The sequence below is a fragment of the Protopterus annectens genome, chromosome 1.part0, assembly GCF_019279795.1.
Source record: "Protopterus annectens isolate FY-2018-M chromosome 1.part0, PAN1.0, whole genome shotgun sequence".
Classification (NCBI taxonomy): Eukaryota; Metazoa; Chordata; order Ceratodontiformes; family Protopteridae; genus Protopterus; species Protopterus annectens.
The window spans coordinates 104,767,004-104,774,469 of NC_056725.1; positions in this window are offsets into that span (position 1 = coordinate 104,767,004).

A 7,466-nucleotide genomic window follows, 5' to 3' on the forward strand; every position below is an offset into this window, starting at 1 on the left:
ACCCTAGTACTGACAAATGTATTCTCAACTCCAGGTGTACTAACACACAGACACTGATATCCTCAGTAATGCATCTGGAGTTGAGAATGCCATGAGGGCCTTCACACCCACCACAACACCCATTGCAATAGTTAGATGTGGCTGCTGCTGTACCAGACATTACATATACCCTGTTATGCTCCTCTCCCTAACGGCCACCTGAGCCTTGCAGTACCAGCACAACACTGTTGTACAAATGGGTTGATAGGCATGGGATACCCACTGAGTTCTGGCAAGTGTGTGTATCTGTGCATGTGTCTATATCTGTAGGGTACATCATTCCGAGGCCACATACTCCTATTACAATACGCATTACCACACAATATTATGGATAATGATGTCACTGCTCATAGGAGAGGCATGATAATGCATCATCCTACTATGCCTGTGGCATGTGCATTAGATGCATATACCTGAAGTAGTACTGTTGGGATGGATAATGGGTCGTATCGCAGCCGTGGTCAATGTGTGATAGTGGGTGTGTCAGAGGGTCATCATGGGTTCCAGTGTGTACAATATCCACAGTGGGGTGTGGGTGCTGTGTACATGGTCATTACACTATGGTACCACCAGTACATGTCCCATGTACCACGGTATGGTGACCACTGTCACCATCTACCATACAGGTAACAGATAACACAATCCAGCCAAGTTATGCATGTGCTGTGTGCAGCCTACCTGTAACACACTAGACACACTGACAAGTTAGCACTGACAGGCCCAGGTCTCAGATGTGTCTGCCTGTTATGTGTCTTTCAATGTGTATATGATGGTATGTCACACTATATGTTGTCCATATACAACCATTACATCCCCAGTACCATACTGTACATGCCTGGAGATGTTCTGCATGTAACATGTAACCTGGAACACACCTCATCCTAAGCGCTGTGTGGTGTGTGCAATGAAAGCCACACAAATCAGTAGCACTACATACCTAGGTAGGGGTCTAGTCCCAGTGTTGCCAGGTAAGTGTGTGTGTATGCAGAGGGAGCTACATCAGGTTGCTGATTTTACATGTCCCAGGGGGTCACCTGTCTATGTGGCATAGCCAGTAACTGTTATACAGACATGTGACATGTTCAACTGTACCCAGGATATGGCACAGCCATGGTGTTACCACAGTGCCATACCCCTTGTGAGATATGGCAGCAGACCATCCTCCTGCTGACACATGTACACCTACAACACAAATGAATAACATTACTGAGACCACAATCACTTAGTGTTACTAACAGCTATAATGCATCATGGCTGGACAGCTACACTACCTGACATGTAAGCAGTAAACATTACTGCTGACAACATGTTACACAGCAGTATATTGGTACACTGTAGTACAGTCACCATGTGCATCAGAACCATATTAGCCTGTTCCTGCATCAGTGTTATGGATGACAGGGATGTGGCACTGTAATGACAGCACATAGACACATGTTATGTACATGGCATTACATACACCTATTACAGATGTCATTATCCTGCTATGTTACCAGACTGGGATGTGAGCACTAGTTACCATGGCTGAACCATGCTTAGCAGGTGTCAGAATTGCTGCAATATAAATACTAAGCACATCTGCGCACTGGTAGGCGAAGCCTACACAGTGTAAGCACCCGTACGTTTAACTGTACGTTAGCACTGCTTAGCTTTGCACCAACCCATGCAAACATGCTTAAAGCTGCTCAAAACTGCCTCAACTACTCTGTATCCAACAGCCCCTGTTCTGCCCAGCAACATAATACACAGCAGGTCTTGAACCCAGGGCCCTGTACACTACAGTCACAACAGTTAACTACTACGCCATGACAGCTGTGAAAACAGCTGTTGTTTTTCCAATATATCTGTCAGTAAACATATTGAATAGTATTGAACAAATGCTTTGACATCCAAAATTGTGTAGTACTTTTTATTAATATTACTGTTGCATCACATATGTTGCTATATCTAAATATGCACATATCAGATATATATGGTGAGATACATCTGGGAAGGCATACACAACCATGATGTTTACACATGACAAGGATATGGATATATACATATGCACATATATTCATATATATGTATTTCTACACATCTGTATAGTGCATTATATATATATATATATATATATATATGGCCATTTGTAGATCTCTCTCTCTCTCTCTCTATATATATATATATATATATATGTGTGTGTGTGTGTGTGTGTGTGTGTGTGTGTGTGTGTATAAAGATGTATAAGTATGCACATCCTATGTGTACAGATATACCTATTTATGTCGATATATATGTAGATATCTATAAGTATATGTGCACACATATCTAATCAGATATACCTATTTATGTCAATATATATATATATGTAGATATCCATAACTATATGTGCATATATATCTATATATCTGTGTATGTGTAGATATATATAGCTGTGTGTATATATAAATATTTGAGTTTGTATATGTATATATGTACATATATATCATATCTATATAGATATAGGGATATATAAATATCTATATAGATACAGGGATATATATATATATATATATATATATATATATATATATATATATATATGTATGTATATGTATGTATATATATATATATATATATATATATATATATATATATATATATATATATATATATATATATATACACACACACACACACACACACATATACATATATTATGTTTACCATGTCCAGAACATGGAGTGGAGTTCTACCTCAGCACCAATAGTCCCAACCTCTTAGTTGCAAGGGGATGTCATGTATGTATTGCAGGTATATATGTAGACTGTTGCTACTGTAACAGGGGTAGTCTTAACAGATATGTTGTATGTGGGAGGTCGCATCTGCTTTTGATATGTATGCCACTGGCTACTGACAGACATCCTAAGGACATCATAGTACAGTGCCACTGCTATCACAGTAATTATCCCGTGGGCTATAGCAGAGATATGACCAATATATGTGGACAGTCTGGCACTCTGTGGTCAGTCCAGAGGTGTACACACATCCCCTCCATGTGAGACATGTGGACCACACCTGACAATGTGGATGTTAACAGCCATGTACATGGGTATATCACGTAAATACTGGACTACATATGCCCACACAGTTTAAGCATTCACACACGCCAGTCTGTCCTGACACATAATACTTGGTGGTGCAGAGGTCACATACTACCCAGTAGTTAGTAACATACATCTCTACAGACTCCTACTACTGTGTCAGAAATACACAACAGTTATGGTGGCCAGGCAGCAATATGTCTTGCAAATAACTGGACATAACAGCACACTGAGTAATTACACTAAGCTGCTAGGCATTTCACAAAGCACTGTGCAAATTACAGGCAGACTGACACAACACTAGACTACATTTTGTATGGGGGAATACATATGTACCTGCAAATATAGCAGGCTCTACATGCATGTCACAGCACAGCGTAACAGACACCTATGAGAGTGCATACCCACAACCAATGTGGCCACAGCCAGATATGGTACGCAAGCTTAATATGACACTATATGGACTGTCTGATAAACATCATCCTCATATGTGTCACTCACACACTAACCCTCCATAAACTGGGTTATGACACAGTGTGGTCTGATGCCTGTCTGTGGTATGATACACATGTGTGTTTGGCTCTACAGACATGTGAGTCGATAGGGTACCATACACTTGTGCAGAATGTAACATTAGCTAGAACAGGATCAAGAACAATGGCATCTACCACAGTCTGTGCACAACACAAGGTATGTATGTGCAATACACATACTGTCGACAGTCATAAGTACACAGACCCCAGTACTGTACACACAACCACAGAATGCCCAGGGTATGTCCTCAGAAATAACGTCTACTATACCTAACATGTCTAGCAGTCTAATATCTGACTGGCTTGTTATCAGGTATGATGTCAATAAATAATGGTGTACAGAACATATGCACCTCTTACTGCATGACATATGTACAAAGGTTGACAGACTTGTGCCTGGAGCCACAAACACTGGGCCAATATGGGCATGTTGCTGTGATAACCTCATACATTTACTGTAGTACCAGGGTTTGTTGTGACATATGTCCTATGAGGGATATGAAGTCAGTAACTCTCATGGCTGTCACCATGTACTGACTGCAATCCTCAGACTATGCATCTGCAGTTCAAAGGTAGGTGTGCTGTGAGTAACACAAGAAACAAAAGGCTTCACACACTGCTCATTCTGCAGATAACCCTACAGGTGGGAGTTTCCTTAAACACACAACACTGTCATGACATGTATTAAATCATGTAGACCAGCCATATCCACACACATCCTGTTAAACCATTACTCCAAATGCAGAGGAACGACACTTACATTCTGTAGTCATGTCAGGCACATCTCCCTCCTGTCTGTTGGCCTATCTCCACAGTGTATGTTGTTAGAGGTAAATCCCAATACCATCTGTGATGCTGTTTGCCAAACACCAAATTGAGATCCTGCTCACAGTGAATGAAAAGGCCCAAAACCCACATGATGTTCCTAGATATTGGAGTGTGTTTCCATGCAATTGGCTATGGGAATATTACCACAGCTGTTCTACATTAAATCAGCTAGAGGGTAACTGCAATTCATGCAGAAGCCATCAGCTGATCATGAGCATCACTTACAAAACACAATCTGCTGCCTAAGCAAAGCAGGTGTACTTCTCCACATCCACCACAGAGGGAGTGAGAGACAGACAGAGACAAAGTAAGTCAGAGAGGGGGTGGCAGAGTAAATCCTAAGCATGTTTGTCACACACCTACCAGAACAGGGTTTCAAACCCCTGACTATGTATTGCTTTCACATGTCTATGCAGTTATTGCATGCACCACATAGCTTACATGTTGGGGAGCTGTCCAAAGGTATATCTGATAGTGAGTGACATCTGCAACAATGATATAGGAGTGATAAGGAAGGTGTAGTACACGTGCCTGTCCACAAGAACAGGTGTCAATGTCAACACAGCCACACTCTCCCAGGGTCTCACACACATTAACACAGTTGGAAGGGTTAGGAATAGACTTCCTAACTAGCTAGTTTGCCACAGTACAGTAATACACAGGTATCACATGCACCACAGGGGTTATCCAGATGATATATGGGCAAAAGGTATGTGAAGGTGTCTGACATTAAATGGCATGCTTCAGTAGGCCAATGGGAGCTGTAGTGAGTGTGAATGGGGTCGAAAACTTCGTATTCTGCACACACAGACACAGGGTGCCAGTAATGACATGCATGGGTGCATTGCTTCACAGGTGTGTAGTGGTTGACTGTGCCAGGAGGCTGTACAAGGCTAGCTGAAGGGTATACATTGGCATCAGGCCACATGACAATGGTCTGCAATTTGGCTCAGGGGTGTAGTGTCTATATTGGCCCACACAAGTGGGAATTGTATTCACCATCCAGTCATCTTGGTTACTATTGTGTGTGGCCAGTGCTGTGCAATGCTTGCCATGTATGTGTTTTATAGTCCATGACATGGATGGTGTCTGGGATGTGCACACATCCCACATGCATGTTCAGTGACATCTGGAACTGTACTTGAGGTGTCTGACCCATGTTGTGTACACAGATTATTATCAGATGTGCCAGTCCTGGCCTCATGTGGCAGGAACTAGTAATGGACACTAAGCTGACCCTGCATCTACATTGATAGCATGATCAATGGATTCCTTGGTGTCAGTAGCATCTGTCCATACAGGGCATGTGTTTAAGGCATGGTATGTCATTTGCGGGTCACATTTGATGGCACTACAGTTGTTGCAGGCATCCAGTGGGGAACATAGTGAAGGCCTACAGTCTGCAATTATGTGCCTATTGTGGTGATGGGACAGGGTGCCATGCCCTCTGTAGTCCACTGCAATCACACCATGGTTACTTTCTGTGGGCAATATACATGGTACTACCAACAAAGTGGTTGTTGCTTAGGCAAGTGTGTGTGTATGAAACATGGGTTGAGAGAGCTCTCTGGGTAATACAAGGGTGGCTTAATTTGTTTGCCAGGCCTTGATATCACATGTAGGGGCATGGATTGGCAAACACAGTCTCTTGGCTATTTGATATCTGTTATCCTTGTAAGGTGGAAATTGTGACATATAATAGGCCCACCATATAAGAAATTTGCAAAACCCACTCCACAATGAGTGCAGTTGTTTTACACTCGCAGCCACCTCCACACAGGATACAACTGACAAACACACAGCTATACACCATGTCTCTCATTTGCCATGTCTGGGAATAGAACTCCTACCTAACTATTTTATCATACTACAACATTACACAGTTATAGAATACGCAACGGAGATTATTGGAATACTCCTTCTCCAAATGTGTATTTCAAAGGGAATGACATCAGCAGGCTTGCCAAAAAAGGGCACTGGAGGTTGTAGTGTCTGTGAATGGCCTCAAAAGAATTGCTTCCTACACAGACTAACACACATACAAACCAATATCCACACTTGCCATGTCTGGGAATTGAACTCATACCTAATTAGTTTATCACACTACAGCATTACACAGTAATAGGATGTGCCACAGAGATTACTAGTCTACTCTTTTCCCAAAGGTGTATTTCAAAGTGAATGACATCAGCAGGCATGCCGAAGTAGGGAATTTAAATTTTAGTGAGTTTGACTAGCCTAAAAAGGCATTGATCCCTACACAGACAAACACACAAAATTGCAACTCCTGGGATTAGAACTCTTACCTAGCTAGTTTATCACACTACAGCATTGCGCAGTTATAGGACATGCCACAGAGATTACCAGGCTACCCCTTCTGCAAAGGTGTATTTCCAAGTGACTGACATCAGCAGGCTTGTCATAGTAGGACAATGGGGAGGGTAGTGTGTGTGCATGGGCCATAACCCATTCATCAAGAGGCAGACACACCGCACTCAGTCACACACAGGTATATATTCCACAGGTACATATATACAACTGCTAAAGGACTACTGCCTTCTACAGTCATGTTGCACAGTATTCACTAGTACCACAAAGTGTATAATGCTGAGGGATTCCAGAGGCAAAAGTCTATGGTGAGTGACATTTACACATTATGTGGTTGTAGCCATTTGGCTGTGTGCTGGGACGGGCCTCATGGTGGAAGGCCCTTTGTCACTGTCACTCTCTTCCACACATCTATGTATGTGTACATTTGGGAAATTATATTGTGTTGTCCATTGATATGTGTGTATTCCTATCCAATGTGTGTACAAAGCATGACTGGTGCATACTAAGGAGTGTATGCACTAACATCTGTGACTGTCAGATATGTATGGTCCACTGTTGTTGCCAGAAATGGGCTTCATTTCTTTCACTGTGGGAGCATGCACAGTATGACGTTCTGTATTGAATGTGTGGATCCATTCCAGGTGGATTGTACTCCAGTGCAGACTTTTTTTTT